Below are 26604 nucleotides of genomic sequence, written 5' to 3' on the forward strand. Positions count from 1 at the left end.
TTCTTTTCTTTTTTGAATTTTTTGTTACTGCATTTTTTCTTTTTAGTTGTTTTGTTTTGTTATGATAAGAATATTATACTTATGAATGTTAAGTTCTAAAGAGGGTGGGAGGGGTTCTTGACTCATGCATGACTGCGTATTTTCCAGTTTGAATTGGTTGACTAGAAACTCACTAGAGTATATTCCTTATGGATTTGTTTCATTTCTTGTTTGGATTTGCTAAGTCACAAACCATCTCTCCATGAAATTTTGACTAGTTTGTCCATGGATGAAGTTACTTTTGTTGAGTCTTGTGAGATTAGCCTAGTTGTCAGCTAATTGATTAGTATATCTTTCTTGATTAAGTTTCTTGAGGAGGGTTGTTGAGCTAAAATGTTTAAAGGTTCAATGTTGAATAGTGACCACGTAAGTATTGTTTAAAAACAAAAACAAACAAACAAACAACACTCATATACTTGAAAAAAAAAAACAAATCCATGACAAGAAAAAGAAAAAAAACACTCTCAAAAGAAGATATCCATTGCCTCTGATATCGTGGTAGGCTGTAGGGATTTCCTTGCGAGGGCCTTGCATCTATGCCTTGCATCTCTTTGGGGTGGAACCTTTTGAGCATGGTTGAAAATAAGTCTTTGAGAAAAAAAACAACAACCTCTAATAAAAGGGGATAGAGGTGTACTAATACATATATTCTATATTGTAACAAGTTAGTAGCTAGACACATTGTCTCTTCTTTCATGGAGGGTTAATAGTTCTGCCCTATAGCCTCTATCTTGTGGAGTGTCCTATATTAATTTTGCTAAGGTCTAGTATTGGTCTTGCAAGAGTGAGCAAAGTCTTTGTTATGGATATCTAGAAGGAGAGTAGTGTAGCATTTCTTTGCTTTGAGAGGTTTTTTGTTTCTTAGCAGCTCTTATAATTTTATTTTTTGGTTGGATTCTTGCTTGAGAATCGCAATGTCATGCATGTCAGTGGATAGAGTGGTTTGGGGATTGGTTTTATTGTCACATTAAGTTAGTTCTTAATTGTGGAAGATAGAGATTATTATTTGTTGGAATATACTTATTTCCATTGTATTCCTTGTAGGATTGTTGCAGATGTAGTTGTGCTCACAGGGACATTTGCAGTTTGCAGGGGGAGCATAATTATTTTTTCACATGACCTATGGAAGCTTTCTTGGATATTGTTGCTGTTGAAGCTGTTTTTGAAGTCTGGAATAGTTGTCCTTTTGTTAGTTCGTGCGAGCTCACTCAAGCTAGTGAGGAAAAAATGATAATTGCTTATTGTATGTCATTTTTACTTTTTTTTTTTGCAAAATTGAAGGCTCTATATTATGCACTATTTTTTATAAAATTTAAGTAAAAATAAGATTGTAAAGCTGTATTTAGACTGTACTGAGATGGAATTAGAAGTTGAGAGTTTGGGTATTTTTAAATGAAAAATTTAGGGAGTGAAAAAATAATAAGTGATAGAAGGTGGATATGAAATTTATTTTAGTGAAAAGCGTAGATATTTTGGAGATGGATAGAAATACATGTATAATTTAGCATGCATACATGGAGTTTAAGTCAAGAAGCTATGACCAGGGACAAATTAGGTCTAGAGATTTGAAGAGATGTCAAAGAAACCAGTTCAAGTGGAAAAATAGTTATTTTTTAAAAGAGGTTATTTAAGAAGTTGAGGGGGGGCTGTTAAGTGAAGAGAGGGGAATTGTAGAAAGAGAAAGAAGACAAGAAAAATGGGTGCCATCATTTTGGGGGTTTATTGCTGATTTGTTGCAAGTGTTGCCTCATTTACAACATGGATTGACTGCATTTGATCCTCTCTTACATCTCCTTTAACCTCATAGCATTCTTGATTATGATTCTTAAGTATAGAGAGAAATTTTCAACAAGATTAAGGAGAGATTAGTGTGTATTAGAGGAAGAAGTGAAAAATTAAGAATTTTGAAGATTGTAAAAAGTGAAGGGAGAAGAGGAGCAAGCACTAGCACTCTCAAATACGGTGGATCATCCTTAATCATCAACTTAATCAGGTATGAATATTTTTATTGAAAAGTGAATAAAAAATGGATAGAATGTATGCTTTATGATTACATTCATTCATTTTATGATCTCTGAAGGTAAAATGAAATAGAAAAGTTAAAGTTTTTGCATTAGAATGATTGAAATGGTAGAAAAATGGCTAAAATTAGGATAAAAATTATATTCTTAGATCATAATTGGAGAAAATTAAGAATTATGTATAATGTTGATAAGAAGTAAATCAACATAGAGTTAGAATGCATTAAAAGGAACCTTAAAACAAAGTTTTATATGCTAGCAATGAATCTACTAAAAGATATATGCATTTTAGTATAAAAATTATGATTTTTTAGTATAATTAGTAATAATTAAGAGTATTAATAAAATATTAAGGATGTCAACCAAAAAAAGAGTTAAATTAGATCATGATGGATTTATCTACTAAATCTTAACTTAAAAAAATTTCTGAAATTAAAGTTATTAAAATTTAATGATGAAAGTAGTAGTTTTTGGATAGTAATTAGTCAATATTAAGAGTAAATGGAAAATTTTATGGATAAAAATTGGTACTAAAATTACATTCAATATAATAAATTTTTGGTTAATAGGATTTAATGTATTATGATTAGGTGTAATTATTATTATTATTATTTAGATAGTAGTAATGAAAAATCAATAACTTTAGATAATGAGTGATTTAGAAGAAAAATTATATATATATATATATATATATATATATATATATATATATATATATATATATATATATATATATATATATATATATATATATATGCTCATAAAATTTTGTTAAAAATAAACTTCATTTTTATGTACTTTTTTGTTAAATATAGTTCAAGGTTGAAATAATAATTAGTAAATATTAGTGATAGTATTAAGATATTAGTAGAAATTAAGTATGTATTAAGAGGTTTTAAGTAAGTTTTTTCTCTAATAGAATTCTTGAAGATAATGGAATTTATATATTATAGGTTGTAGTTCAAAATGAAAGTTGAAAAATGATGTTTAGTTAATTATAAATATACAAAAGAAGGTTATTAGTTGGACTACTAAGAAAGAAGATAATACGATTTTTATGTTGATAATTTAAAGATGAAGAATATATAATTATCCACATTAAAACTTAATTAATACAATGGATTTATACATAGCCATTTTGCCTACGTATCTGGGGGCTTTCTAAGGGTCCGCTCAAAAGATTGTAATAATCCTGAAGGCATGCCATGATAAGCCATTTGGTGGATATTTCACAAAAGAAGCAACAATGAGAAAAGCTTCAATTGCAGGATACTGATGGCCTAGCCTCAACAAAGATTATGATTATTGTAAGCATTGTGATGCCTATCAATGAATGGAGAAGCCCACCAAAACTAGTGCCATGTTGTTGCTGTCAATCCTTTTCTTGAAGCCATTTAAGAAATGGGGCATTGATTTTCTAGGGCCAGTCAACCCTCCAACTAGAAAAAAGTAAAATAGATACATTCTAGTCTGTATAGACTATGTGACGAAGTGATGTGAAGCTAAAGCTCTTGAGCAAATTGATAACAACATCCTGGCTTTATTTTTGTATAAGAATGTTATCACCGACTTTTGTAGTCTCTTGGAGCTAGTAAGCGATCATGGCACTCACTTTTTAAACAAGGTCATGGAGGAGTTTTCGGCCAAGATCTATAAGATCTGCCACACCCTACTACCCTAGAGCCAATAGCCAAGTCAAAGTCACCAATCGTATCCTCTGTTTGATCCTAACAAGGACAATTGTCGTGCATCATAGTGATTAGGACAATCGACTTACAAAGGCTCTCCCAGCATACAGAATCTTCTATGAGGCCACAACAAGATAGACACCCTTCTAGTTGGTCTACAATACAGAAGCCATTTTCTCTATTGAGCTAGAACTATCCTTTTTGCGAGTGGGTATTATGAAGTGATTAGGAGACACTGAGTCCTTGCAACGCTGCCTCTTGTACTTGGAATATCTAAATGAGACTCAAAAGATGGCCTTATAATGCATAGAAGCCAAATAGGCTCACGACATAAAGTTTACTATGATAGTTTCATCAAGTATAAAGAGTTTAAGAAAGGTGACCTTGTCTTGGTATATGATTCGTGCTTTGGCAAGTTTTCTAGAAAGTTCCAACAATGTTGGATGGAACCCCATGAGGTACTTGCATTCAACCCTGATGACTATGTGCACATATGCAATCCCAACTTATCGTGCTGTTGGGATCAAGGTATGGTGGCTTGGTTGGTGCCATGTTGTGCCACACTTTAAGGGAGGCAGTCCATTGGGTTGCTCCTTGTGTAGTTCCTCCCTTTCTTCTTGCCTTTACCTTGGTCCTTAGGGACTTGGGTCTCTTGGTTTGTTTGCCAAGATGCTTTGCTTGCAGTTCCAAGTCAAGTACTTTGGGCTATTTTTCTTGGCATCTTTGTCAAATCTTTCTTGCTTGCCTTGAAATTAGACAATTTGGTTGGTTTAGCTTATCTTTTTGCATGAAAGATGCAGTCTTGGTGCATGGCACCTCGTTGGCTCTTCTTAGCCTCATTTGGATTTGAGGCTCTTTGGGGGGTATGGACTAAGTCATCACACTTAGCTCGGGTGTAAAGTTGCAAAAGTAAAGGTATCGTTGAAGTTCTTGGGGTGAGTGCTTGGTGTGTCACAGATCCATAGGATTAGAATGATAACTCCTTACACTGCTTGTAGCTTGAATGCCAAGATCTCAATCTTTACCAACATTGAGTATGGTCCTAATGGGTTTCCTAGACATTCACCTTAAGAGTAAGTTGGAGAGTTCTCCAAGGCTCAACCAATAAGGTTCCCTTCCATGGCACTAAGTCACCTTGGTCAGGACCATATTGCGAGCACTCCCTCATGCTCTCCCTTCTTTGAGATTTCATCCTCCAACTCATTCTATCCTAGCTCATAAAGGTTTGCCTCTTTGGGCTCAAAGGCATAGCCAATGACTCCCTTACTGAAGTACACTTGGTTCTTACTTTGATCCAAGTTAGCCGAGATGGGATATGGCCTTGGCAAGGTTTTGCTTCATCCTTAGCCATAATTTTAGCTTAGGGGGTTTGAAGGCATCCTCATTCTCATCTCTCATCCTGGCTCTAGCAGCATGTTTTCACTTCTTGACACTTGGTTTTGCCTTTTTCTTCTTCTCACTCTCATTCTCTTCTTTCTCTATCTTTCCTTCTTTTTTTCAGCCTACTTTTTCTAGATCTATCTTTAGTTTTTCTTCTTCCTTCTCTTTCCTTCCTAAGCCTAACTCATCTTCTATATTTTCTTATTTGGCTTTCTAGCTTATCTTCCCCTTCTCCTTCCTCCTCCGTTTCCTTTCTCCTCCCTCCCCACCACCATTCGCCCTCCTCCTAGCCCACCAAACCCCCACTTGCCCCCAAAACTACAATTCCTCTTTCCCCAAAACCACCACTCCACTGAAACCACCCTGTTTAAAAACCACCCCCCATAACCCCCATTCACACCCAATCCCCATACCACCACATAACCATATATATCCCCTCTCAAGGCCCCTTTCACATGCAGAAACTCTCCACAATTGAAACAAAAAACAAAGAAAGAAAAATAACAAACCTTGAACCCGCAACCATACGCCATCGTAGGCCCCCATTCCCACTTCAGCACATTTTTCATGTATACTTGAGGCAATTCGCCCGCAACGCTGAATGCTAGAGAGCAATTCCTATGTGTCCCTTACCGCTGTCATTTACATGCAGATTCTCATGGTCCATGTATGCGTGGTTTTTTAATATTGTTCACGCACGAGGATGTGCATGTAGTCTTATTCATGCCGCGAAGCTACTATTCACGTATAGTGTAGCCAGTTTGGGTACACATATTTTTCTTGCTAATTAAAACACATGTTTTTAAAATAAAAAAACAATTAAATATATATAAACCTTTTAAAAAGTTCAAAAAAATCACAAAGTATATAAAAATATAGCATGAAATTTATCAAATTTTTCACAAATTGAAAATCTAGAAATTCATATAGAAGTTTGCAAAACACATGAAAAAAATACAAATGTTGAAAAATACAATGAAATCATTAAAAAATCTAAAATTTTTTCAAAAATAAAAAACTCTTAAAAATATGAAAGATGAAAGATAAATAAAAACTACAAAGATGAAAGTAAAACAAAGTTACACAAATATAATCATACATACACCCCCATATTATTTTTCATTTTGAACCTTTGTGTTAGCTAGTTTTTTATTTATTATTTTACAGAAGATTGACTACTTGCTAGTAGCATATCTATTTATTTTTTCATGGATTTTTAGATGTCATGGGAGTTTAGGAGTTGTGTCCCTTTCACTATTGTGCCATCAAACATTGCAAGTGTTCCACATATCGACAGGTTCTTTTACTTTCCCCCCCCCCCCCCCCCCTTTCCATGTGCGCCATAAGACACAATTAAATTGTAAAAAATTCACGCGGCTATTGCACCACCTAATGAACACAATGCATCCCATAAATTGTAATTAAAATTAACCCAGCTGTTAATTTGTAAAAGGAATCCCTACCATTGCATGAGCACATTGCACCATAATCTCACCTAATTTTTAAATAACACTAAATCCCTGTTATCATGTGCATGCATATATGTGCTATAAACACATTTAATTTAATAAAATTCACCCCTACCATTATGCATGTATGTGCTTTGTGCCAAAGATCGTGTAATTGTAAAATTGAAGTATATTTTAGATATCCTTGTTGAGTTGAAGTATGAGTTAGATTAGGTTACGAAATTTGATTCACTATGCATTAATGGAATAAATTAAAATAATCTACTATATAATTTTTCAACTCATAAAAGGAATCCAATTAACAGTCACCCACCACACCATAGGTATGCGCTTATGGGAATAGGATTATCAATCAAAGTTTAGTCTTATCAGTCTATATCTACTCTAGTTGTCAGTCTCATCAGTGGTCCTATTGTTATAAGTTTCTTGTCATTTGTATTGGTCTTCAGGATTGCGATATGATTGTGCTTTACTTTATTTGTGTTTGACTATGGGATTTTAGGGTGCCTATGTGTTTGTATATTATGAAGCAATTAGTCCCACGTGTGCATAGGTCATGTCAAAATTTTTATGCAGGTCGTGGCTTGTTTGGGGGTGGTGCATAGTCCTCTCTGTCTTTGTATTTTCTCAGATTTTTCTCTCAATAGTGTTTTTGTGTTATTTTTGCAAGAATTTCATTTCTTATTTTTGTGTTTTATGTGTATATTTCACGATTATTCCTTGTTATTAGAAGCCGATTGTATTCATTGAGCCAATCTTCATCATTTTATTGTCCTCACATTCCCTCCCCCCCCCCCCCCCCCCCCCCCTTTCTTTTGGGTGGATGCAAAACTCTATAATCCTTTCTAGAATCTTACAAAAAATATTCAAGCTTAGTGTATGGCCACAATTTTTGCTTATCTATTGCCAATGTTAATGAGACATTGTTTTTACCCCATCGCTCCTTCCCTTGTGCAGTAACCATCTATTATCAAGTGAGGAGATCATCACTCTTCTTTAGAAGGAGACTTCTATCCCATTGGTACCCAACAAAGTCATTACCAATTCAAGGGTGTTAGTGGCTAGTATCTCTTCTCCACTATAGAAGAAATTATGCTAATTCTTATAGGGCTATTTTATATTTGGCAAGTTTGTGCCAAAGTGCCTACCAAAGGAACTCTTTATTGCTTTTGTCGAAATCCTTCAGCGTCAATTTTAATTAGATACTATTCCTTTTTACCAAGATGGACCAATATTTCTAACTAGTTCAACAAGGCCAACTTAGTATTGTCTCGTATGGGGCTTTTCTCCAAAAGGTGATTACTCTTGAGCCTCCCCTAGGTGGAGTCCTTGTTCCGAATTCGAATGCTTTTTGTGCAACCTCCACCTTCAATTCCTTCTCCTCCTCCCATGCGAGAGCATTATGATAAGGAAGATAAATATTCTATATGGTAATCTTCAGGGAACATTCACGTATACAGACTCCTTCCTATCTTGCTCTAATTCTTGCTTCTTCTCTTGTAGAGGCTCCTGAGCCTGCTATTTCTACTACTTTCCTTCCTACATCCCTTTCATGTACCAACTTGTTTAGAGTGCAAAGATAAGGGAAACTTGATCCTTGAACTTCATCATCCTTACAAACAGTATGATCTGGATCCATCCTCTCATATATGGTCTCTAGTGTCCATGCAACTTTAGAAACAACAATGACTTCTTCTCTCCAAGCTATATACACAAGAGTCTACATCTCTTTGTAAGATAATGTGGATTCTTTGACAAGTTAACTAAGTAAGGGTATGGAGAACTTAGCCTCAAAAAGAGCTGCTCTAAGTGACATTCACAAGTAGATGACCAATTGGTGACTATGACTCTATTAGATGGCTATAAAGAAAGTATTTGTGTCATGACAGATAAGTTACTTACTGCAATGGATGTTCAAGCCTCACTTACACAAGAACATGAGTTTGCCATGTTTGAGATGGTTCTTTTAGCTTCTAAGATTGGTACTTGTGTGAATATATGAGTGGCGTAGGTACATGTGCCTTTACCCTCAATATTTTAGAATAATATATTTTATATGTGTATGTGTGTTAGCCTAAAATTCATTTTTATATCATTTATTATAGTTGATATACTCATACTTACATTAGTATAGCAAAATTATTATTGAATTATTGATATAATCATAAAAATGTTGCATGGCTACCATTGCGAATCGGGGGGAGGGGAGTCAATTTTCAATTCTCAAATTTTGGCCCTTTGCAATAGGTAGTAGCCACTCCAAATTCAAATTCACAGTTTCAAGTCTTCACATTAGATGGAAGATTGACCAAATAGCTCACATTGTCCTACCCAGACACATGTTATATGTGTACCTCTTGAACGTTGCGACCCGGTGTGCCTACAAGATACACTGAAAGCCATTCAAACATAAAGAAGGCAAGAGTGATATGCGGGTAAAGCATGATGCACCACATGATAGTGAAAAAGGAGTAGTGTGGAAGGGGCTATGCACATGCTATATGACACCACCTTCCCTTAGTATAAAAGAAACGCTAATGTTTCTTGCATAGAACTATTGGGTATAAAGGCACATGTGCTTATGCTTCCCTATATTTACTTCACACATTGTGACTGCACACGTACACTATAGGTGGTGGCCACCCATCGTCACTTTATTTTTTATTCTTTCATTGAATAGTGAATAAGGGAATGCCAGTCATGCATTGTGATTATTGGAGTTTCCACATACAATATCTCTCTCTCTTGCTTTCTTGCTCTATCCTCCATAGCTCTTGCTTCTGCTTGTGTGCTTCCACTTGGGCTCTATCTTTCAACTAGCATCAAAGCCAACCATTTAAGGAGCTTCTTCTTCCTTTGCTTCAACCAAGATTGAAAGCTTCAACTCAAGGTTTCACGGTAGCTATCGTGTCTTCCTCCCAAGATATGCATTAAGTCTTCCCTTCTCTAAACTTATTCCAACTTGCTCTCGGCTTGTCGAGGAGATTTCCAAGGCTTAGTCATTGCAAGCATAATACATGTTTAATAAATTCATTTGGGTGGTCACAATGGAGCTAACCAATCAAGAAACATCTCGTTCTTTTATGCCAATCAAAGTTTCAAGATTGTGAGACTCCATTGGAAATTCCCTTATCACTCTATGGGGGCCTACTACTTTATTGGCCCCCTTAGCTCGCTCGCTTGCTCTCTCTCTCTCTCTCTCTCTCTCTCTCTCTATATATATATATATATATATATATATATATATATATATATATATATATATATATATATATATATATATATATATATATATACTCTCTCTCTCTCTCTCTCCAACATGTTGCTAAGCAACCTCATCCTAGTGACAATCTCGACCTCTATTACCAAAGGTGACCAAGTTACATGCCTTCAAATATTTCACTCACTTCTACTACTCTTGGCTCCTACTGTCGCTACTGTTGTTGCTACTACTACTACTACAATCTACTATTGCATCATGTGTGTGTGTGTGTGTGTGTTGATTTGCAAATTACAATTGTAATACCATAGATAGAGGAGCCTAGAGAGAGAGAGAGAGAGAGAGAGAGAGAGAGAGAGAGAGAGAGAGAGAGAGAGAGAGAGAGAGAGAGAGAATAGACCTATCTAAAAGGGGGAGGAGAGTGTGTGTGCTAGCTAGCTCTATCAAAGAGTTAAAAGTGAGGATTTTGAAATTCAAATTTAGTTTGGGCATGGCTATGGGTTGGAGAGGCTCTCTAGATATTTGTGGCTCCCTGAGCCTATAGCTAAAATAATATATAATAGATAAACTAAGTGCTCTGCACTTAGATTTATTCCATGCTTCTTACACTAATGTTATACCGACGCTTTGCACTAGTTTTAGGCCAATGTATTACACTAGTATTAATGTTAAAGTATATTAATAGATTAGGAAAAAAACATTAAAATTTGTGTGTGTGTCTGTGTGTGTGTCTATGTGTATGAGGGAGAGAGATAGAGAGAGAGAGAGAGAGAGAGAGAGAGAGAGAGAGAAGCACATGTAAAAATATTAATCCAAATATTTATTTTTAGATTGCAATAATAATATATTAAAAATTTATTATAGTTATGTAAAGTTTTGCTATATGTATATTATAGGTCCTCCATACCTAGGCCATGCAAAAACGGGCACCAAGTTGATGCTTTTCATTGATGCCACTCCATACTACATGAGTAACACATTTTATTATTCTAACCACATGACCCACCTTCATAGCTTGGGACATCTGATGCATACTCTGACACTTATAAAAAGAAGGATAGATAGGATAGACAAGATGGTAGTGGCAATAATAGTAGTGGTATCGTAGTATTGTCCCTAGTATGTCCAACATGAAGATTGAAGAGATAAATGTAGTGCAAATTGAGTCTAATGATAACTATATAGTATCTTAGTTGCTTCATCTCATGATGCTACTTAGTTGACCAATGCTTCATCGACTTACTTCCATTGTTAGTTGCTTGATTCATGGTCTTCTTTCCATGTTACTCTGTATCAAGATTGGTTTCATATCTATTATAGCATTACACGTTCTGTGAGACTGGAAAATGATAATATATTGGATATCATTGGCATCGAGAATGCTAGATTATAGTTTTCTTCAAGTAGCTCATTTTCTTTGCATAATGTACTATGTCATGTACCAACTTTGACCACAAGCCTACTTTTTGTTAACAATTTGATGATGCAAGTTATCATGTCTCTTTTAGTGATTTTGCATGGAAGACTATCCATGGTTGCATTGTCTTTGCTTGAGGTGCCAGGACTGGTAACCTCTATGCTTTATTTATATCTGGGTCTATTGGCTATGTATTGGTTGTCACTGACTTACCATATGTATCTTTATGGCATCATTGCCTTAGGCACATATCTTTGAAAGGGACAAAAGTCTTAACTCATTTGTAGTATCTTCCACCTCTTGATTCCTCACATTTTGATTCATGTGATATTGTCTTTATGGCAAGCAAACTCATAACTTGCATAAGAAGTATGGCTCTATGCATATGGCTGAGTCTCTAGCTCTTGTGCATTCCGATATATGTGCTTCCATGCCTTGTCAGTCATTGGGTGGGGCATGAAGTAATTTTTGATATTTATTGATTATTATTCGCATAAGGTCTAAGCTTATTCTATTAAGAAAAAATCAAAATTTTTGGCTATATTTCAACACTTTGTTGCTCTTGTTAAGAACCACTCTAGGTGTAGGCTGAAGTGCCTAAGGCTTGACGATGAAAGTGAATATGTCTCTAAGGCACTTAAGCAATTTTTTGATAAAGGGGTATTAAGCATCAATTGACCACTCCATATACCCCACCCCAGAATGGTATTGCAAAGTGTATAAACATGACTATTCAAGAAAGAGTGCTTAATCAAGTAGGCTTACCGTAGTAAATTTGGACTAAGGCAATTACTAATGTTGTACTTCTCATTAATAGATCCCTATGCACATTAGATCCGAATTTTGTCAAATACATCTTTCTTGGATATATTGATGTAGGTGAGATGGGCTATCACCTTTGAGATTTGTAAGCTCGAAAGGTTATCCATAGCCATAATGTTGTGTTTTATGAAGAGAGGATGTATAAGCAATTTGAGCATGTGATTGAGGTACGCAAGGTGGCCTTTTAGGAGGAGCCTCCTATTTCCATATAGGCAACCCGAGTGAGATAACCTATTGTAGTTATTGATGTAGTGGCCCACGATCCACCCATTGTACAGAATCATGCTATTAAACAAAGAGGACATGTCATACAGGTCCCAAGCCAACTTTGAGGTGCTCTCCTAGAGCTTCACGTCCTCCTAATCACTAAGTCCTCTATGGACTATGTCATGGTAACATAATTTGTTGAGCCACTTATCTATAAGGAGGCTATGCGCAAAGGTTATTCTCATTTTTGGGAGAGGGCTATGCAGTTTGAGTTTTTAATTCACCATAAAATAACCATACATGAAAATTAGTTTCCTTGTCTAATGGAAAATGTGCATTGCCATGCAAGTACATGTACAAGTTGAAGAGTACCCTTGGTTACCCAAAGCCAACATATAAGGATAGATTGGTTGTAAAGGGCTTCAAGCAAGAGCATGGTATTGGCTTCAATGAAGTCTTTTCTCCTATAGTTAATATGACTACCCTATGCTTGTTCTTTGCCTTGGTTGTTCAGTTGGATCTGGATCTTTATCTGATGATGTTAATATGGTTTTCTTACATGGGGACTTGCATGAAGAGATTTACATACAACAACCTAAGGACTTTACAGAGAAAAACGTGATTCAATAATAGTTTTTGTGGGCTTAAGCAAGCATCTAGGAAGTGGTACCATAAGTTTGATGCTTTCGTGTATTTCTAGGGGTATTCTTGCAATGATATGAATCTATGTTTATATGTGAAAAGTTAGTGATGCTAGCCTTATTATCTTGACGCTTCATGTTGATGATATGGTTGTAGCAAGAAGTGTTCATACTAAGAAATGCTTTAAAGACTCAACTCAAGAAGAGCTTGGAAATCAAGGACATGGCATAGGACTCACATAAACTTGGTATGCATATTACACGCAATCACTCTAAGGGACCTCTACTTATCCCAGCAAGAGTACATACATAGAATACTTGAGCAGTTTCATATGGACATAGTAAGCCTATTGGTTATCCTTTACCTTCTCATGTGAAGGTTGGTCAGGTTGATTATTTGCAATCAGATTATGAGAGGGCCGAGATAGCCAAAGTTCTATATGCATCCGCAATGGGCACTTTGATGTATGCCATGATAGCCACTTATCCTGATATATCATTTGCAGTGGGAGTTATGACATGTTATATGGCTACACTTAGCAAGAAATATTGGGATGTTGTGAAGGATACCATGAGATACTTGAAAGGCACAACAGATATGTGCTTTTATTATGGTAGCCAAGATACAGGAGTCATGGGTTACATTGACTAAGATTATGTAGAATATGTAGATAGTAGGAAGTCTACCTCTAGGTAGGTCTTTACCTATGTTGTAAGTGCTATCTCTTGGATATCTAAGGTGCAGAAATAAAATACACGGCCTTAATATCTACTGCTAAGAATGAGTACATTACATCCACTGAGGCCTGCAGGGAGGCCCTATGTTTAGGTTGCCTACTTGTAGAGCTTGGTATACCTATGACTCCTACACTGCATTCGAATTCTATGAGTGCTATTCAATTGCCCAATAATCTAATCTTCCATGCGAAGACAAAGCACATTGAGATGCGCTTTACCTCATTAGGAAGGTGGTAGAGGACAAGTCCATTGAGCTTGTAAAAATCTTGATTAATGAGAATCTTACAAATATGCTCACTAAAAGTCTCTCAATGGAACATTTTTCTTTCTTAGAAAGATGGTGGGCATAGGATAATGTCTTTCCTCATCATGTTGTGCTCTAGTGTATGTTGTACTTTTCTCCTTTTCTTCTACTCCTCAATGAGGCACATTCGCCTTTAAGTACAAAGTTTTTGAAGGTAAAGGCGCATGTGCCTAGCCACCCATGTTTACTCACTATACATTGTACCCGCATACCTATACATTGTAGGTGGCAAGCATACATTGTGACTATTGAATAAGGGAATACTAGTCACACATTGTGACTGTTGGAGTTTCCACATTCGATGTCACTCTCTTGCTCTCTTGCTCAATTCACCATAGCTCTTGCCTTGCTCTTGCTTTCACTTATGTGGTTCCACTTGGGCTCTACATTTCATTGATTATATTATCAATCTCCTAGTCTATCATTCCATGGGCATCTGCTTTAAATTCAATAATACATGCATTTGACACCTGAGAGCACAAAGTATCTATTCATGCATCAAGTGTCCCTTTATTGAGATGACTAGATAATTGACTCTGCCAACTATTTGCACAACCATGTGCAAGAAGTTTATCTACACCTGATGGTAGTACGAAAGAATATTCTAAACCCTCATGACAACCTATACTCAAGGCATCTATTTCCAATGTGCTCTACAAAACATTCACATCAATAGTTTATTGTTCTTCTACCATATTTGACACATGGCTTTCAAGCCCTCCTAATGATACAACACATCATGAAGTCTTCTCACACTTATTTAGCTTGCAAACACCTCTAATAGCAATTCTAACTCCATTTTTAGAGTGTAAATCAAGTATGTGAGGTTTTGCTTTGCGAGTAATTTGAGCCAAGGACTCACTGGAAGAGCCTACTACATCAACGTGAGACTCTTATTGAGGTTGAGGATCATAGTCAGTGGATGAAGATGAAATACCGTCAACAATCTTAACCATTTGATTAGGCACCTATCGAGGGGTCTAAGCTTTAAAGGTCATGATACTTGTAATTTGCTCTTGCAATGGATTCCTAATACAAAACTATTAATTGAGCCCTCCTGTGCATCCAACCTTTTGGCATTGGTTGATAGACAAAACTCTGAGAATATGAAGCATTCAAGCAATCTTTGCATGATCGATGCTTACATGATGTGCAATCCATTCTTGAGAGACCAAGATTGGCTAGAACCACTTTGGATTACTCTCTACAAATGAGCTTCTATATCTAAGTTGATGTTTTCAACTTGAACAAGTTGATTTGCCAATTTGCTATCCTTGTGACGTATCCAATATTGCCTACCCTAGGGGGAGGGGCTCTACCAAGTGCAAGCACTATCCGCATGCTTTTTGAGCTAAGAGAGAAAGGATTATTGTCTACTTCCAGAATCCTTATGGCTAGATTACAGTTTACTAGGATATGGTCTACAAGGGGTTTGCAATTGCTTTCAACGCATGAAATCAAAATGTTCTCCACGTGATGGTGTAGAAAATTATTGAAAGGATACTTAAAAAAAACAAGTTTAGAACTATCAAAAATGCACCAAGTTGAATCAACTCTTTCCATTCTGCCATTGGCTTCCTTCTATCCATGAATTTCACGCAACAGCTTTGATCTACATGCTATCTTGAAGGCTTTCCATATTTACTTCAATCACTACTACTGTGGAAAAGCTACTTTCTTGGAATAAATATTTGTAGCCCTGTTTAGTTTGATATACATGTTATCTTGAATAGTAGCATTAGTAAGCCTACCAAATCTCCAAGTGAAGGATTCAGGATTGCAAAGGCACATAATATAAATAGAGCTATGAAAACCTACAATTGATATGTGTGATTTTAAGGTTGCATTTCAATGCACAAAGTTCCACCATTTTCTCTCTAATCGGTACTAGATTTATCACTTGTCATCGATAAAATAGTGGATATGCCATATGAAGGAATGAACAAGTGTGTTCACAGGTTCCATTCAAGAAATGGCATTCTTGACCATTTTGCAATAAGATCCCATTAGTTTCTCTTTCACTTCTTTAAATATTGATAGGGAAGCATTGACTCTTCAAAGAGACCCCACATCTGACTCCCACTATGGGTAGGTGTTAGAAAGACAAAAAATGATATTTGCATGTGTTACCCCACTTGACCCTATGCAACATCATGTCCTCGGCTTCGTCTGTGAAGTGAAGCTCCTCCAGCTCAAATCTCTCATCCCATTATTGCCATGGCAATCTTTGAGAGAACCCTTGAGCGATAGTAGAATTGATCTCTCCTTGGAGCCAATCCCCATCAAGATTTGAGCAAGATGTCCAAGATTTGAGCATTTCTTAAAGCCTTCTTGCATCAATAAGCTACATAAAAAATGGAATTTGGGGCTTCCATGAAGTGCGCTTCAATCTTGGTGAACTGAGTATCTGAGCACGTCATAGCCTTACCCCAACAATGACTCTATCAAGATTCAAGGCTTGGATTGCATAGTGAGCCATCAAGCTTCTTAGGAGTTATCATGGGTGTTATGGGCCAAAGATTTACTTCATTGAGGCCACACTCGACTTCAATATGCTATAAGAGGTATCATTTGAGTATTTTTGTTTCCTTTGTACTCTCTCTTCAAATCCATTTACTCAGCCATATCCATTTACTTATACAAAGATTAAGTCAACCTTGCATTACTACCAAGTCCAGATCTTATTTGATATCTTGTAAGCATTCATTGGTTTCTTTATTTCAATACTAATGTTGATGACCTCAGACTTGTCGTGTTGGTTATGATCAAATACCCAAGAAAAAAATTGTAACAAGGATAAGTGTAGCCAATCAGTCATCACTGAGCCATTGAGCTAAATCCCTTTCTCAACCCATTTTCATTGTTGCTACTACATCTCATTGTAAGAAAAATCTCTATTTTGATCATTTTTGCATTACATTTTGTTTGATTAAAATTAGTATGCTAATGCCATGTTTATTTCGGCTTAGGAAAATGCCCATGCTAGGCAAGGTGGCAAGACAAGAGTGAGATGACCTTCCCTTGCCACCACTAACAACCCTGAAGGTGCACACAACCTAGCTTGAGGAGAAACTTTGCACACCCCTCAAGTCTCAAAGCCCAAAATTTATTTGCAGGTGAAGGTACATTTTCCCTTTACCCATTTGAAGAGGCTTGAAAGTGGAAATTAGATATATACTACAATGTAATGAGAAGGGGTTGAATATATGGTGTATCGAACTGGTACAAGGGTTGCACAATGAATTGTATCATATATGGGGTTCATAGTACACTTGTATTGATATGTATGTCACACAGTGGGTCCTAGAGGGATTTCAAAACCACAAAGAGCCCAAATAGTGTGATTTTGGTCTAAGATGGACAAGGCACACGACTTTCAAGACTACCACAAAGTCAATTGAAAAAAACATTGTATTGCTATTGGGAAGCATCATATAGCTCCTCTCAAAGAGGGCTGCAGTTTTTTTGCATATAGGGGTCTTATGGACAGGGTGCAAACTACTCCTAGAAAGTCACAGATATTGAGCTATAGAAAATCATGTAGATTTTATGTCATAAAGATTTATAGCTCATCTCAAAGAAGGCATTTTCCTCTTTGATTTGAATCAGAAAGTACGCAGAGTTGGCTTTCAAAAGTTATAGTCAATTTATGGATGGTAGGTCTAATGGATTGTACTCCAGAATGGTAGGAAACAAAGGCAAAGGGACGGCCCATGGACTTCATAGGGAAATAAGAGACTCCCAAGCATCTATGAATGAGTCTAGCTTCTCGCAAGAGTACCATGGTGGGATGCAAGAAGAGGTACCTGACATAGAACCCTACAACATGCTAAACCATACCTTTTCACCAAGACCTTGGGAGTTGAGAAGCTTCAATGCTTTAGGATTGTATTTGGACTTCACGAGCTCATGTTGAGCTCAAGGGGAAGTGTTGAGTTATCGAGCTCTACATGAGCTAGTATCCACTATGTGCCTTGATGATGTGGCACGATATTGTTTACCACTATGTTAGGTGACTAACATGAGGATACACTAGTGATTCTATAGCTGGACTACATCCACGTAGTCCATCCTTGGTTATGACACATTCATTGTGCCACCTCTTCTTCTCTAGTAGGTTCACACTTAGTGACCATATGTATATACATTGTGGCACTTTCATGTTAGTTTTTTATCGTGTTGTAGACTTAGTTCTTGTGTGTGGAATAAGAAAAAAGAAGAAGAAGATTTTAGCCCTATCACTCTATGTTCTCAAGTCTCCATTGTATTTATGTGTGCATACTCATGGATACTTTACATCTCTTCCCTCTTGTTTGTTTTCATCTTATGTACAATGCATATATTATTATGTTTGGTACCTGTGGTGCAAATATCATTTGAATGATTTAATGTTATATCCTCTAACTTCATGAATTGATGAGAAAGAAACATAATCTCGACAGTGTCTCCCTTTGGTGCAAACATCATTTTAATATTTTAATATTGTAGATAAATATCATTTTGTTGTAAACTTAAGACCTTGAAGTGGTGCGCAACCTGGCTTGAGGGAAACTTTGCCTACCTTTGGGTGATTTAGAGCCCAATTTTTTGTGTAGGTGCAGGTATATTGAGTGGATACCTAAGTCTTGACAAAAAATACCCAAACATGAGGCACATGCATTGACAAAGGCACATATATATTGAACTTGGAATGATATAAGATGTATGGTATTGAGGCCTTTACATGAAGTACTTACAGAGTTGATTGTTGCTTGGATGGATGTAGAATCATGCTAAGTATACCATGCATATTGAAAACTAAGATAAATAGGCTTTTTAGTCTATAAGTAACTCAAATAGTGAAATTTTGGATTAGGACGACAGTGTACTAGGTACAAAATTTTTAGGACTGCCATAAAAAGTCTATTATAGAAAATTCTATATTGATATTGGAAAAAACCCAATCATATCTCAAAAGGACATTGTCTCCTTTGATGTGAACCAAACATCTTCTCAATCGGAGCTATGGCCTAGGAGATATTGTCATTTTTGTGCATAGGGGTCCCTTTGGACAGACCACTCCTGGATAGTCATTGAGATTGCATTGCAAAATTTCTAAATATGTATCCTAGAATGGTAACAAACAAAGGTAAAGGCAAGGTCCAAGGTAATCTATAGAGGAAAATTATTGATGCTAGAGAGCCTATAGTTGAAGAGTCTCATGGGATGACTATGAGGAAGAGTTAACTGATTGGGGAGCCTTCTGTGCACTCAACCAAACCCTATGCCAACATGAGATGTGCCATGCATTGAGGCATAATGATATGGTCTCCAAGCATAATGAGGTGGTGTCAAAATTGGATCCTGATTGATCATATAGCCACACGGATAGCCCCTCCAAGATGGTTGGACTTGTTGATTGAACAAAAAGCCCTTTTTAAAATGAATAAGCCATCAAGTGTACATAAACTTCCTACACATGGTTGTGTGGATGATTGGCAGAGTCAATTATCTAGTTTATTTGATTTGTCTATTTAGGAGGTGGCTAAATTTCCAGCCACCTTAAAGAAAATCATCAATAAAGGGGCACTTGGTGTAAGAATAGATGCTTTGTGCTTTGAGGTGTTAGATGTGTACACTACTAAATTTAAAGTAGATGCCCATGGAATAACAGAATAGGAGATTGCTGATGCAGTCAAGAATAGCAAACAAGAAGGAAATGCCTTCATCTCTAGCATTATTGCTTTAAATAACCTTCAACATAAGCTCCCCTTTTTGAAGCCTATGGTGGAATATAAAAAAGTAAATGCTATACTTGGAGATAAACAACAAGATGAAGTTCTAGCTCTTGTGGGATTTATGTTGATTAGGTTGTAGGGAAAATCTCTATAGAGTTTATTGGAGAAAATGGGAATATAATGATCACCAACCCAATAAAGCAAGCATCCCTAACATAGCCCTTTGAGTCCACCCCCACCTCAAAGTTCAAGTACTCCTACCTCCATGATCTCTCAAGTGTTGTGGATTGGCAAACTTTTGGAACATCTCTCTATGAACTAGTGCATGGCCCACAGTTGCATAAGAGACTAGCAAGATGGTACTCTTAATGCCTCAAATGCAAGCCATGAAGCAAATGAGGACAACAACTCCACGTTTTGAATAAGAAACCTAGAATGAGGCTGCTAGAGTAGCAGAGAGGTTGTGATGCTTACAATGTTAGGAACACCTTTTTGAGTTATCTCCTACATAGACCAAGTGATCAAGAGAGTAGAAAGGATCCCCTCCATGAAACCTTAGAAGAGAGATTAAAAAAGAAGAGGGAAATGTTTGTTCTCAAAAAATAGTAAGGGAAAATAGTCTCCTCCAAGTCATGTGAACATTCTTCAACGAAGAACCCCTAAAATTTTACCTCAAAGTTAGTGATGAGTTGTGAAATTTTTCATGACTATCTCCATCTTGGCCATGGCTTCTGTGAGATATCCAAGAAAGGTTTCTCATATCCTATGATACTCCATTAGAGCTTTCTACAGTTCATGCATCTGTTGTACTTGTATGACTAGGGTTTTTTTTTGTGCAAAATATAACCGCATATGAGGAAATGGAAAGGAGAAAGGACCAACAAGTGAAGCTCTCGTACCAATTGCAGTGAAGACAACTAGAGAGGGAGAAGAGAGGAGAGAAGACTACAATGAGGAGAGAAAACATGAGAGAATGATTGAAAAAAGAGAGAGAAAGGCAAGAAGAGAGAGAGAAAGCCATGAAAGTTGGAAAGGAAGTCAAAGAGACTTGATTATTCATAATTTGATGCCCTAACTAAGCCTCTCAACGCCTTATATGCCTTGTCAATGTGATTGGGTATTTTTCTCCTATTAACCTTGTGTCTATCTTGTCTATCCTGCTCTTTACATTCCATCCCAATGCCCAAGGTTTTTCTCTAAAAAACAAAAAGAGAACTTATTGGTGTGGCTAAAGAGTGGGTTACAAAGTACTACTCTATTTAGCATTACATTGGATAAGGAATCTCAAAGCCATGTGAAATTGGGGCGTAAAGATGTGTATATAATTTCTACATCATGTAAGAGTTGGGAATGTGCAAGTTTGGCTACCAATTCTTGACAGTTAGAGTTTGACAAATAGTGGACAATAGGTTGTCCAAAATAGGCATGATGTAGGAAATCGGCCATAACTTTCTATGTGCAACTCTGAATGAGACGTGTGATATGTCAAAATAAAGCTCTTTAAGTGTACAAGGTAAAAATTGGTTCAAAAAGTTATGTTGTTTGCAAGTTGTTTGCAGTTCAAATTGGGCCAAAATTAGCTAGTCTTTAGCCAAGATTGCATCTAGATAGAGAAACTACACATGGGGAATGCTGATCTAGGTAGAGCTTTTTCAATCCATTTCTTCCCCTAGGATCACATAGATAACCTGCATGGTAGACATTAGGAGCATAGAGATAATCCATACAAGCATGGGTCTCTGCATTGCCATTGGTTTCAAAAGGATAATTGTGATCCAATATATCCACTCTATCATATAAGTGATCCATGGTGTAATCTTTAAGCATTGATTATGGCACAAGATTCTCAATGACAAGCATATGATAACTATTTGGACCTATCCATAGATGCATTAGGGAGTAGGCCATGCTGCATAAGCTGAAAAAGTCAATGTAGTATCTTGAACATGCACTATATCATGTGCTTGCATAGACCCATAAGTATATGCATTGCTTTGGGGTCCTCGATCAACAATATGAGAATGATATTCTTCATCCTCTGCATCATAATATGTGAAGCACAATAGTAGGAATTCTTTACTCTACATTTGCCTTTATGTTCATAGGATGTCAGCTTGGCACATCTATAGCATAAGCCCTAAACATGTAATTCTATTATATTTTAGTAGTTAGGTAATTCTAGTAGCTTTAGATATCATTTTTTCCACATGATCATCATCACTTTTTAACCCAATAATAGATCTAGCATGTTGCTTTCCATGGTGCTCGTGTTGATTATATGGTGGAGAATAAAGGGGCTATTGCTCATAGTGACACTTATGCCACCCTAGAGAAGATGGATTATCATCATGTTTTGGTTGAGTCTCTGCTTCCCTTTTGGACTAAAAGTGCTCCTTCTCATGAAGCTTCAATGAGATGCTCACATCATGTAAGGATGGTTGAACTTGATGCTCTCACTTTTCTTTTTCAGGGCAGCATTCTTTAACAAAATACTTTCATCCATTTCCACATAAGTTCAAAGATCCACATTATAAATACAAAGGTAAAGTAGAATGAAGGAAATATGGGCTTGGGCTTAGTGGAGCCGATCTCAAGTAGCCTGACCAATGAAGTCATGCCTTCTACAATGGACCATGCCAGTTATTCATCCAATGAAACCCACACCTGTTGCTTGACCAATGGAGGTGTGTGAGCTACCATTGCCTACTCATTAGCAGCAACCTTTGCAGTAAGAATAGAGAGTGGTGCCACTATGTATTCTTATCTTCACTACTGAGAGGATCATTCTAGTAATGATATCATTGCGGTCGAACTACATCTTGGTCTTGAAAAGACTACAAAAGAGTTATGTCACTAATACACAAATCTTTGAGTGATTCAATTAGGTCAGTTTGCATCTTTGCATTAATCATTGGTATCATCGCAAGAAACATTCTCTTGGCTTCTGCATTTATAGAGTGCATAACACTGTCATGGATATAATCACTATCATGAATGTAATCAGTCTCATTATGACATATTACATACTCCAATGGGGGGGGGTGGGTTTGGCTAGCCTCAAGCTTGGACTCATTTGCTTTCTCTTACACCTAAGTGGTAGCTAACTGAGTGACAAGAGTTGTAAGCGGCTTAAGTGTTTGTTGAGTTTGAGAGTTGGAGAGGGCCATTTGTTCCATCACTTGATCCATTTTAGAGAGCACTTGGTAGTGGTTGGCTATCATTAGGTGTCTCTATATGGTGAATCTCATGTTGACACCAACTTGATCCATTGTATTGACACAAACTAAGTCAATACATGTTAGAATCCACTCTCGATGAAATGGTAATGGACCTCTATGTGTTTGGTCCACGCACCATGATATACTTGGTTTCTAACCAATTGAATGATACTAAGGTTATCACATTAGATGATAACCTTCTTATCCACCTGCATCCCCAAATAACCAAGTAGCTTGCATAACCAAGATGCCTCATATGCTGCAATTTTAGCACCTCTATACTGTGCCACTATACTAGACAAAAAAATTCTAGGTTGTTTCTTATTGCTCCAAGTAACAATAGCACTTCTTAAGAAAAACATAAAACCACTAGTAGATCTCTTGTCTGAAATACTACCAACCCAATCTACATCTGTGTAACCATGCAATTCCAATAGTACATATGCACCCTAGAATAAGATATAGTCCAATGTGGACTTGACATAACATAATGTATGCCTCACTACATCTAAATGTAATTTTTGTGGAAGCTGCATAAACTGACTCACCAAACCAATTGTATAGCATAGGTCTAGCCTAGTGATCGTCAAATAGATAAGATTGCCCACACTTGTGATACATAGTGGCATCCTCAATCAAGTCACCATCATGTGCGATAAGCTTAGCATTAACATCCAACTGTATAGAAATAGGCTTACAATTAGCCATACTATACTTCTTCATTATATCCAACACCTATTGTCTTTGTGACAATCATATACTCTCTGGAGTCATGATTATCTCTATGCTGAGAAAATAACTCAACTCTTTCAAAAACTTCATCTCAAATTCAATCTTGAGAAGGCCCTTCACATTATCAATCTTTGCCTCACTATCATCCACAATGATCAAATCATCAATATATATAGTAATGATCACAATATCCGCATCACTCTCACATACATAGAGTGATTGATCAATCTGTGCTTTGCAAAATCCATTGTTAACAATGTATTTTTTAATCATGGCATGCCATGTCCTAGGTGTTTGCTTCAGTCATACAAGGCCTTGTGAAGCTTACATACATAATCCGAATGATTCTCATTCACTTAACCAAGTGGCTACTCCACATAAATTTTCTCTTGCAACCCCCCTTGCAAAAAGACATTATTAACATCCATTTGATGCATGATCCAACCTTTTCAGGCAGCTACTGCTATGACAGCTCTTATAGTGGTCATTTTAGCCATTGGAGCAAAAGTCTTCTCATAATCAATATTATGAGTCTACGCATACTTTTTGGTAATCAATTGTACCTTACAGCACTTAATAGATCTATCAACTTATGCTTAACCTTGTAAACCCATTTGTATCCAATAGCTTTATTTCCTTTAGGTAAGGGCACAAACTCTTATGTGTCGTCATCTATAAGTACATCCATTTTTTCATCCATAGTAGAATCCCAATATTTATTATCCATTGCAGCCTCAGAATAAGTGGGTTTCACATCTTACATAACCTTAATTATGTATACATAGCGATGAGCTACATAGCTATCATATGTCAATTGTTACATTGGCTTTCTCACTCTACTTGATCTATGTGGACCTAGATCACTACTGGGTATGCGCTTTAGTATCCTCTTATGCCTTCCTCACACTAGGTGTTTTAATAGATGAAATTTTATTTTCTCATCTAAGCTCTGCAGAGCCATCTGAATTCGCATCAACATGAGAGAAATGTAATGATACATCTGTCACAATATGTGAGTCCCTAACTTTTTCTTTACCTTTTCTTGACATATGTAATATACTTGATGGAGTAGCCTGTGACCTCAATCTGCCATCCAATGTCTATTAACAAGACCATGACTAGGAGATTCTTATGGTCTACTCAATGTCTATGATTGCATATCTATTTTCTACACAATTATACTCTCATACTCAGCAACCCCAACTATATTATGTATATTACTATACCAACTACTCATTTCATAAACTCTTAGCTCACATATAACAGGATTATAATATCTATATTTCTTCTACTTAAGAGAATATCTAACAAATATACATTTTTTTGCTTTAAGTTTCAATTTACTGTATAGCTCAGCAGTAGTGGGTGTTCTATTCATAATGTATATAGTAGTAGCAATACTTTAGCGCAATAGTAATAAAGCAAGTTTTTTTCTGATATCAATGCATGAGCCACCTCTGCAATATACTTACTTTTCTCAGCAACTCCTTTTCACTGTGAAATATATCTATACGTATACTACCTTTGTATATATTTTTTTGCAAAAAATCAGAAAACTTATTGGAGAGATATTATTCCTCTCCATCCAATCTTAAGCATTAATATACACTCATGTCACTTTCTCAACCAAAGCCTTAAAGCTTTTAAAGTGAGTGAATACCTCACTTTTTTCATATATAAAGTAAACCCATACTTTGTGAATATGATCATTAATAAAAGAAACATAATATCCGCAACCCTTCAAAGTTACAATCTTTCTAAAATCCCACATATCAAAATGTATCAATTCAAGTGGCTTCTTGTATACATGCTTTTCATGTGAAAACCCTTGCCCTATTTACTTTCCAAATTGACATGCTTCACATATCTTATGCATCCCATCAATCCTAAACTTGGATAAGCCATCCATAATTTGTTTTGAGTGCATGTCTTTCTGTTGCTGCAAATCTCATATGTCAAATTTCAATATCAGCCACAATACCTGAATCTTGTGTAAACATAATAGCATCCATTTCAGGCAGACTTATATTAAGAGTAAATAATATACCATCATATTTTTCTTTTGCAATCAACCTGCAATCATTTTTAAGATGTTATACATAACAACATCAAATGTAAACTGAACCTACAATCCCTATTCTACCATCTGATCAACAGAAATAAATTTTTTTAATAATACTTAGTATATACAGTACATCAATCAAGTACTTAAGTTTATCATCTTGTATACTCAAAGAAACATTTTCAACATGAATAATGGGATGAGTTGTAACATCCCCTATCTCCATATAATGCAAAGACTCTAAACTGCACATCTCTCTAAACAACTCTCCATAAGAGGTCATGTGGTTAGAGGCACTTGAATCTATATACTATACATCATTTTTTGATGAACCGTCAACAATCATAATATTCATAAAGTGTTGCATAACAAACAATCCTTAGCCTCTGACATGGCACCTACCTTTGCTAGTAGAGTGAAATACCTATTTAGACCTGTTTTGGCTTTGAGAATAAAAGGGATCTAAACCAACATTCTTCTCCTCAAGTATTAGCATAGAAATCGAGTCTGCAAAATTAGGGATATCATCCCTTATATTTATAGATTATCTGAAGCTCTTATATTCATCTCCAAGTCCATCTAAGCATAATGCACAATATCATCATTATCAACTACGATAATAAGACATCCAAGAGCTTCCACAATGCTCTTGATTTTTAAGACATAATCATTAATGGATAGGTTTTCTCTTCACTTGGTTCAGCTCTGACTTGAGCTACACCTTTCTAACCTTTGTATTTACTTTGAATAACCTTGCTAAAATTTCACATGCAATAGTGGAGGTTTTATATTCCTACAAATAGCCCATCATGCTATATGTGATCTAATAGATAGCTAATATATGACTTTACTCTATGTCTGCTCCCAATCTTTCTTAGCCTTTATGTATTCTATAATAGCATCTCATACAAGAACTTCAGGTGCTACTG

This window comes from Lygodium microphyllum, chromosome 29 (assembly GCF_053477565.2).
Source record: "Lygodium microphyllum isolate KBCC chromosome 29, Lygodium_microphyllum_v1.1.10, whole genome shotgun sequence".
NCBI classification, from domain to species: domain Eukaryota; kingdom Viridiplantae; phylum Streptophyta; class Polypodiopsida; order Schizaeales; family Lygodiaceae; genus Lygodium; species Lygodium microphyllum.